Below are 7,142 nucleotides of genomic sequence, written 5' to 3'. Positions count from 1 at the left end.
ATGTGGTAACCTAATGNNTTTTATTNTGGTTACTAATGGGAATATGNACGAAAGGGTTAGTGATAGGAGCATAAGTGACTCAGAGACAGCTACATCACTAAAAACTCACCCTAGCATTGGTGACAGCAAATGAAAGCTATAAACTTGGAGTGTATTGNATAANCTGCAGTGAAGGCATCTTGCAAGTTGAAGGATTTACTTTCCAGGTGACTTAGTTTGGCTAANTCTCTCCCAANTTGCTCAGATGTCTGGTACACTTTTAATATCAAGAAGTAAATATTGATAGAAATATATATCTCAAAATATCACTATGGGAATACCTGGCATGGAGCAATAAATAAAATAGTAGTTTATGAAACTTCTTAGCGAATATTTGAATTCANTGTAATCAGTTTATCAAGCATAATAAATATAATATAAAATACATCAAATTCTAAATNTAACAATTATATTATTAACAATTTGAAATGGGTGAGGTCAGTTTGCTCTCAGGCACTTAAATTTTTTGAAAAGTTGTGGTTTGTTGATANATGATTAAGAACAGTAAAGTATATCATTTCCAATGTACTGTATTCCGTGTTTTGAAAAATTCAGACTGATTGTTAATTTTCCTTCGTTAGATGAAGATTTAGTACAGTGCTACATGTCATTCTTGGCTTTTATAGAATGACTCTCTCTCCAGAATCTGCTGTTGGTCAGGTGGAAACCATGATGATTACAAGTCAGGATGAAAGTTATTGGGAAGAGCTCCATGCAGGTGAATGTAATTCTTGCTGGAAATCCAAGTCCTGAGGCTTTCCTGAAAGCCCATGATGTCTCACTATTAGTATCCATTCCTCACAGTTCCACAGCTTGTCATGTTTCTATTTGTTTCTGTTTATACTTGAACTCATTTTGCTACCTGGAAGGAGGCAAGCCACAGGGAACATTCTGCCTCTACAATGAAGGTATGTGTGTTTTCCCATTCTTACATGATTCCTTGATATGTGCAACACCAGCCTGCTACCAACATGCTATGTACATGGATGGATCTTACCATGGAAATGATGGATAATTCTGAGTCTTCACTGTTCACCGTCTTTGCTCCTCCAGGGACTAAATGCGCTCTCAGTCAGAGACTTAAAACCACTTCATGTCCTTTACTGCGAGCTACACTGTATTTGGCAACAATTCCTAAATTGGGTTCATTAAGTCCTGTATTGCTCTTTAGTAACTGAATTATCAGGGTATCAAATTGCTCATTCTTCATCTTTCCAAGAATCTATATCATCCTTCATCTGCTTTGGTGACAATTAGTTACATTTACCATGCAGGTACTGGAGGCAGTTGATTGGAGTTGGATACAGTCTCATGTTTCTTGCTAATGGAAGAATCTGTTGTACCAGTCAAAGGAGAGGCCTGGAATAAGGAGTTGCCTTGCTTTGTGGATTAACTAACCCTCATCTTGAAGAAGAATTTTCCACCTTAAATTCAGGGATAGAGAAGACCTACAGCATCAGGTAACATATAAAGCACATTAAAAGCATGACCTGACCAACTTGTACCATACTAAGCATGATCTATATGTACAATAATTATTGACCAATGTGAATATATTATAGAAAATTCAAAAAAAATTTGATTCTCAATAAATAAGTACTTATGTGTGAGATTGATCATGTAAGATAATAAGACAATATTCTTTTTCTATTTAACATTGGGAGATTAAAGAGCCTCATGACGTTGTGAATTGTCAGAATGTGAGAGTTAAGGACATCATATAGCAAGGTCTCTGAAATTTGCAGTACTTATAAAGCCTAATAGCCAAGAAAGTGCCATATCTGTTAACATTTGTTGTGCACAGTCATAAAAAATATGTAGATTGAGCCAAATATAGATAAGTGATGAAAATAATGTGTTTTCATTTTCATGCAACCATGTGAGTTTCCAAATTTCCCATTTTCATTATCCAGAAAATACTACTAGTCTTACGCTGCTGAGCTGTGTGAGGAGACACATTTTCATAAAATGAGATTCAGACTCTGTCACTGTCAAACCGGTATGTTTGCTCCAACATTAGTGTGTGGGGAGTGGGGTGGGAGAGAGTTAAGAAAAACACATATTATGAGAATCAAATCAGAAATTATCATATATTGTCTAAAGAACATTTTTTTTCAATTATTATTAGGTATTTACTTCATTTACATTTCAAAAGCTATGCCCTATACCCTCCCCCACTCTGCTCCCCTAACCACCCACTCCCACTTCTTGGCCCTGGTGTTCCCCTGTACTGGGGCATATAAAGTTTGCAAGACCAAGGGACCTCTCTTCCCAATTATGGCTGACTAGGCGATCTTCTGCTGCATATGCAGATAGAGACATGAACTCTGGGGTTGCTGGTTAGTTCATATTGTTGTTCCACCTACAGGGTTGCACACCCCTTCAGCTCCTCGGGTACTTTCTCTAGGTCCTCTATTGGGGGTCCTGTGTTTCATCCAATAGCTGATTATGAGCATCCACTTCTGTGTTTGCCAGGCACTGGCATAACCTCAAAAGAAACAGCTATATGAGGGTCCTTTCAGCAAAATCTTGGTTGTGTATGCAATAGTGTCTGCATTTGGTGGCTCATTATGGGATAGAATCCTGGGTGGGGCAGTTTCAGGATGGTCCATCCTTTCATCTCAGCTCCAAACTTTGTCTCTGTAACTCATTCCATGGGTGTTTAGTTCCCAATTCTAAGAAGGGGCGAAGTGTCCACATTTTGGTCTTCGTTCTTCTTGAGTTTCATGAGTTTTACAAATTGTATCTTGGGTATTCTAAGTTTCTGGGTTAATATGCACTTATCAGTGAGTGCATATCATGTGTGTTCTTTTGTGATTGGATTACCTCACTCAGGATGATACCCTCCAGATCCATCCATTTGCTGAGGAATTTCATAAATTCATTGTTTTTAATAACTGGTTAGTACTCCATTGTGTAAATATACCACATTTTCTGTATCCATTCCTCTGTTGATGCACATCTGGGTTCTTTCCAGCTTCTGGCTATTATAAATAAGGCTGCTATGAACATAGTGCAGCATGTGTCCTTATTACCAGTTGGAACATCTTCTGGACATATGCCCAGGAGAGGTACTACTGGATCTTCTGGTAGTACTATATCCAATTTTCTGAGGAACTGCCAGACTGATTTCCAGAGCAGTTGTATAAGCTTGCAATCTCACCAGCAGTGTAGGAGTGTTCCTCTTTCACCACATCCTTGCCAGATGCATTTTAAAAATTATATGTCAAATGAATAGTGCGCAAATCTTTATAACTAATATGTAAAATGCAGCATCTTTTAAAGATATTTGTTATTTCCCCCAGCACTCTTGGAATGATCTTAATCATGGAATTAGTAACTGAAATGATAGAAAATGGCTTCATGGCCCTGTTGCACTGTATGGACTGGGTTAGGAGAAAGAAAATGTCATTAGTTAATCAAATCCTCATCACTTTGTCAATCTCCAGAATTTTTCATCTCAGTTTGTTGTTTATAAGTTCAGTCATCTTCTTTTCATATCCAGATGCAAGTATGAAATCCAGGGTGATAAATGTCATTAATAATGTTTGGATTATAGCTAACAATTTCTGCAGCTGGCTTTCTACATGCCTCAGTGTCCTTTATTTTCTCAAGATATCCAAATTTTCTAACTCTCTTTTTCTTTATCTAAAGTGGAGAGTTGGAAAAGCAGTTTCAGCTACACTGCTGGTGTCACTGGTCCTTCTGATTTTAAATATTTTACTAAGTAACTTGGAAACTTACATATGCATAAATGAATATAAAAGAACCATATCATGCAGCTTCAGTTCTCATTACCAAGCAAATTGTCACAGGCAACTGTTAAGCCTTCACATTATTTTCCTGTCTGTCCTCTTTGCTTTGTCACTGTCAACATTTTTTCTCCTCATCTTCTCCCTCTGGACATATAACAAGAGTATGCAGCAGAATATTCAGGGAGGCAAAGATGCCAGAACCGTGGCCAACTTCAAAGCCTTGCAAACTGTGACTGCCTTTCTCCTACTATACTCTATTTTTATTCTGTCTGTCTTAGTACACATTTAGAAGTATGAATTACTAAAGAAAAATATTTTCATTGTATTTTCTCAGGTTATATATATATAGTTTTTTCCTCATTCCATTTATATATTCTGATTCTAGGTGACATGAAGCTTGTCCCTTCAGACAGGCAGACACCATCGATTGACAAGGCTGTCATAGAACTATATAGGGATGTTTTGCCCTCTTGTCCTGAGCTCATGAGAATCGCTGAGGTGGCTTTCTCTTAAGTCAGCTGTGGAAAGTTTGCTTTGAATTCTTCAGGACAACAAAGTCATCAAGATCCACAGCAAAAATGATATGCAGGGCTGCCCTCTAGCCTGTGGGGATTAGTTTATCTATATTCTTTTCTTACTGAGCGTGTTTCTGACATTGCTCAAATATAGAGCCTCTTCTAGAGAGCATGGTAGCTATAACTAAAATAATTACATAAAATTTATAATATAAAAACAATTTGTTTTATTCTATTATTTTGTATTATTTTATGTTTACTGAAAAGCATACATCATGAGCTCTCTCTTCTGAAGTATTTATTACTTATTTCTTTAAAACAAACCACTCCCACAGTAGGTTAGCTTTAAGCAACAAGACTTGGGTAAAGCTTAATTAAATACAACTGCCTCCATTTTACATATATATATATATATATATATATATATATATATATATATATATATATATATATATTCTCCCAGTGATTACTGTGGGGAAAAAGTGGAGGTTAACCAACTTTGAAGTTCACTTGAGCATTGTCAGGCTTCAGACCTTCACTAGATCTCAGCCAGAGAAGCTATGCCTTGTCACATAGTCAATCCCTCTTCAAAGGGTCTCAACAGAGAACTGATGATATTTAAGGAAAGTGGATTTGAGATAAATGTAATGACTTGAGACCTTACCACCTAGAGGAAGCCAATGAAACAAGCACTGCCAGGAGTTAAATCCATATACAATAGTTCTATTCTATTTATTGGATCCTCTACTACACACACAGAGAGAGAAAAACTACCATTCAGATGTTGACTTCAGTTATATTTTGGCATTATATATAAATAATTCCCCTGGTTTTTGTCAGAAAGAAGCTAAGGAACAAAGAAACAGAGTAGATGCAGATTCTTATTTGAAAGATGTTGCCTGTCATGCTCATGTAGTTTGGATCTAATGTCTAACATGAAATTATATTACCATTTGGTTACTAGTCGTGTCTTAAATTTCTTTTTCTTATTTATTTGAAAAACTTCAAACAAAAAAAGGACAACACTGTGACATACAATGATTTCAAGGCTAGCTTATTATTCCTAAAAGAGAATAAATTTGCTACACTCTTGAATTTCATGTTTTGCTTTCTTCATCTTCCAAGATTAATGTTTCACTTGAAGCTAATGATCTCGTTTACTAAGATGCAGAAGCATATTATCTTACATTCTACTCCTGCATTTTTTTCAAAGCCATGCATATGTTTTGGTTTTATGATGTCAGCTAGTAAAATTTTGAAACCCAGTGCCTAGGTGACAATAGAAAAATTAAAATGTTCAGGAGGACTGTGATCATCTGAGATTTGCCTAAGGAACCTGCTGTCACTGAGGTACCATGATTTCAAACTATTTTATTAGTTTTTGATAATTTCATATAATATATTTTAATACTTTTTACTCCTCTATCCAAGTCTTCGCAGAACCATCTATTTTTATACCTACTAACCCTGTGTCATCATTTTTCCTTAAATCCAACAACTGCATATTATGTTGCCCATGAACTCTTGGGAGTAACCAACCACTTTCAAATTTGATGTAAATACTGTGATGTGTAAATACTCCTGTGTAGAAAAGAACAAGCATCTACTCACCCATATTTGCAGCTGGTGACAGATCAGAGTCATATAGTATAACTTGGGACCTAATGAATTTTACTGCAGTTACTAATGGAAATATGTATGAAGGGTTACTGGTAGGAACGTAAGTGACTCAAAGACAGACACATCACTATAAACTCACCCCAGCCTGGGTCATTAGAGCTGGAGACTCAGAGTGCATTGCTTTACCTGCAGGGCCCACAGCTCAGTAATTTGAAGGCTTGCCTTTCCAGGTGATTTGATCGTCCTAAGTCTATTGGAATTGTCTTAGCTTCTCAGAGATTCTTTAATATTATAAAATAAATATTGATGGAGATATACACATCAAATTATTATTACCAGTACACTTATTTTTTCATGGAGAAGTAAGTGAAATTGTAGCCAATTAAACCTTTTTGTGAATATTTGACTTTTGTGTAATCATCCTATCAAGTGGTCATAAATAAAAATTAAAATAATATACAATTAATTATAGATAAAACAGGTACATTAACACTGGCTTTGGAATAGGTGATGGTACTTTGTTCTGAGGCACTTCTTTTAAAGAAAGTTCTGGTATGTTAACAGATGATTGACAAACTGTAAAATGTATCATTTCCAATGCTCTGAATTCTGGATTTTGAAAAATTCAAGCTATTAATTTTTTTTGTAGATGAAATGTGAGAATAATATTATATGTCATTCTTGTTTAGAAAGACTCTCTCCCCAGGATTTGTTGTTGGCCAGTTGGAAACTTTGATGATTCCAAGTCACAATGAAAGTTATCAGGAAGAGCTCCATTCAGGTGAGTGTAACTCTTGCTGGAAATCCATATCTGAGGATTTCCTGAAATCCCATGAAGTCCTTCTATTAGTACCCAATCCACTCAGCTCCACCCCTTGTCATGGTTCTATTTGTTTCTCTTCATACCTGAGCTCATTTTACTACCTGGAAGGAGGTAAGCCACAGGAAACATCCTGCCTCTACACTGAAGGTATTTGTGTTTTTCCATTCTTACATGTTCCCTTGATATGTGCCACATCAGCTTGTTACTAACATGCTATCTACATGGATGGATCTTACCATGCAAATGATAGACAATTGTGAATCTTCAAATCGTTTACCTACTTTGCTCAGTGTTCCATCAGGTACTGAATGTACTATTATCAAATATTCTAAATCAGTTTATGTGGTTCATTGCCATCTACACTATATTTGGCAATCTTTCCTACACTTA

At 36.1% G+C, this 7,142-nt stretch overlaps 1 pseudogene; it reads left to right on the top strand.

Annotated features, from left to right (window-relative positions):
- The first annotated feature begins 3,306 nt into the window (after positions 1 to 3,306).
- On the top strand, positions 3,307 to 4,307 carry LOC110315550 (annotated as a pseudogene).
- Positions 4,308 to 7,142: the final 2,835 nt, after the last annotated feature.

Source organism: Mus pahari, unplaced genomic scaffold, assembly GCF_900095145.1.
Source record: "Mus pahari unplaced genomic scaffold, PAHARI_EIJ_v1.1 scaffold_13189_1, whole genome shotgun sequence".
Taxonomy (NCBI): domain Eukaryota; kingdom Metazoa; phylum Chordata; class Mammalia; order Rodentia; family Muridae; genus Mus; species Mus pahari.
This window is presented reverse-complemented; position numbering and strand designations above follow the sequence as displayed.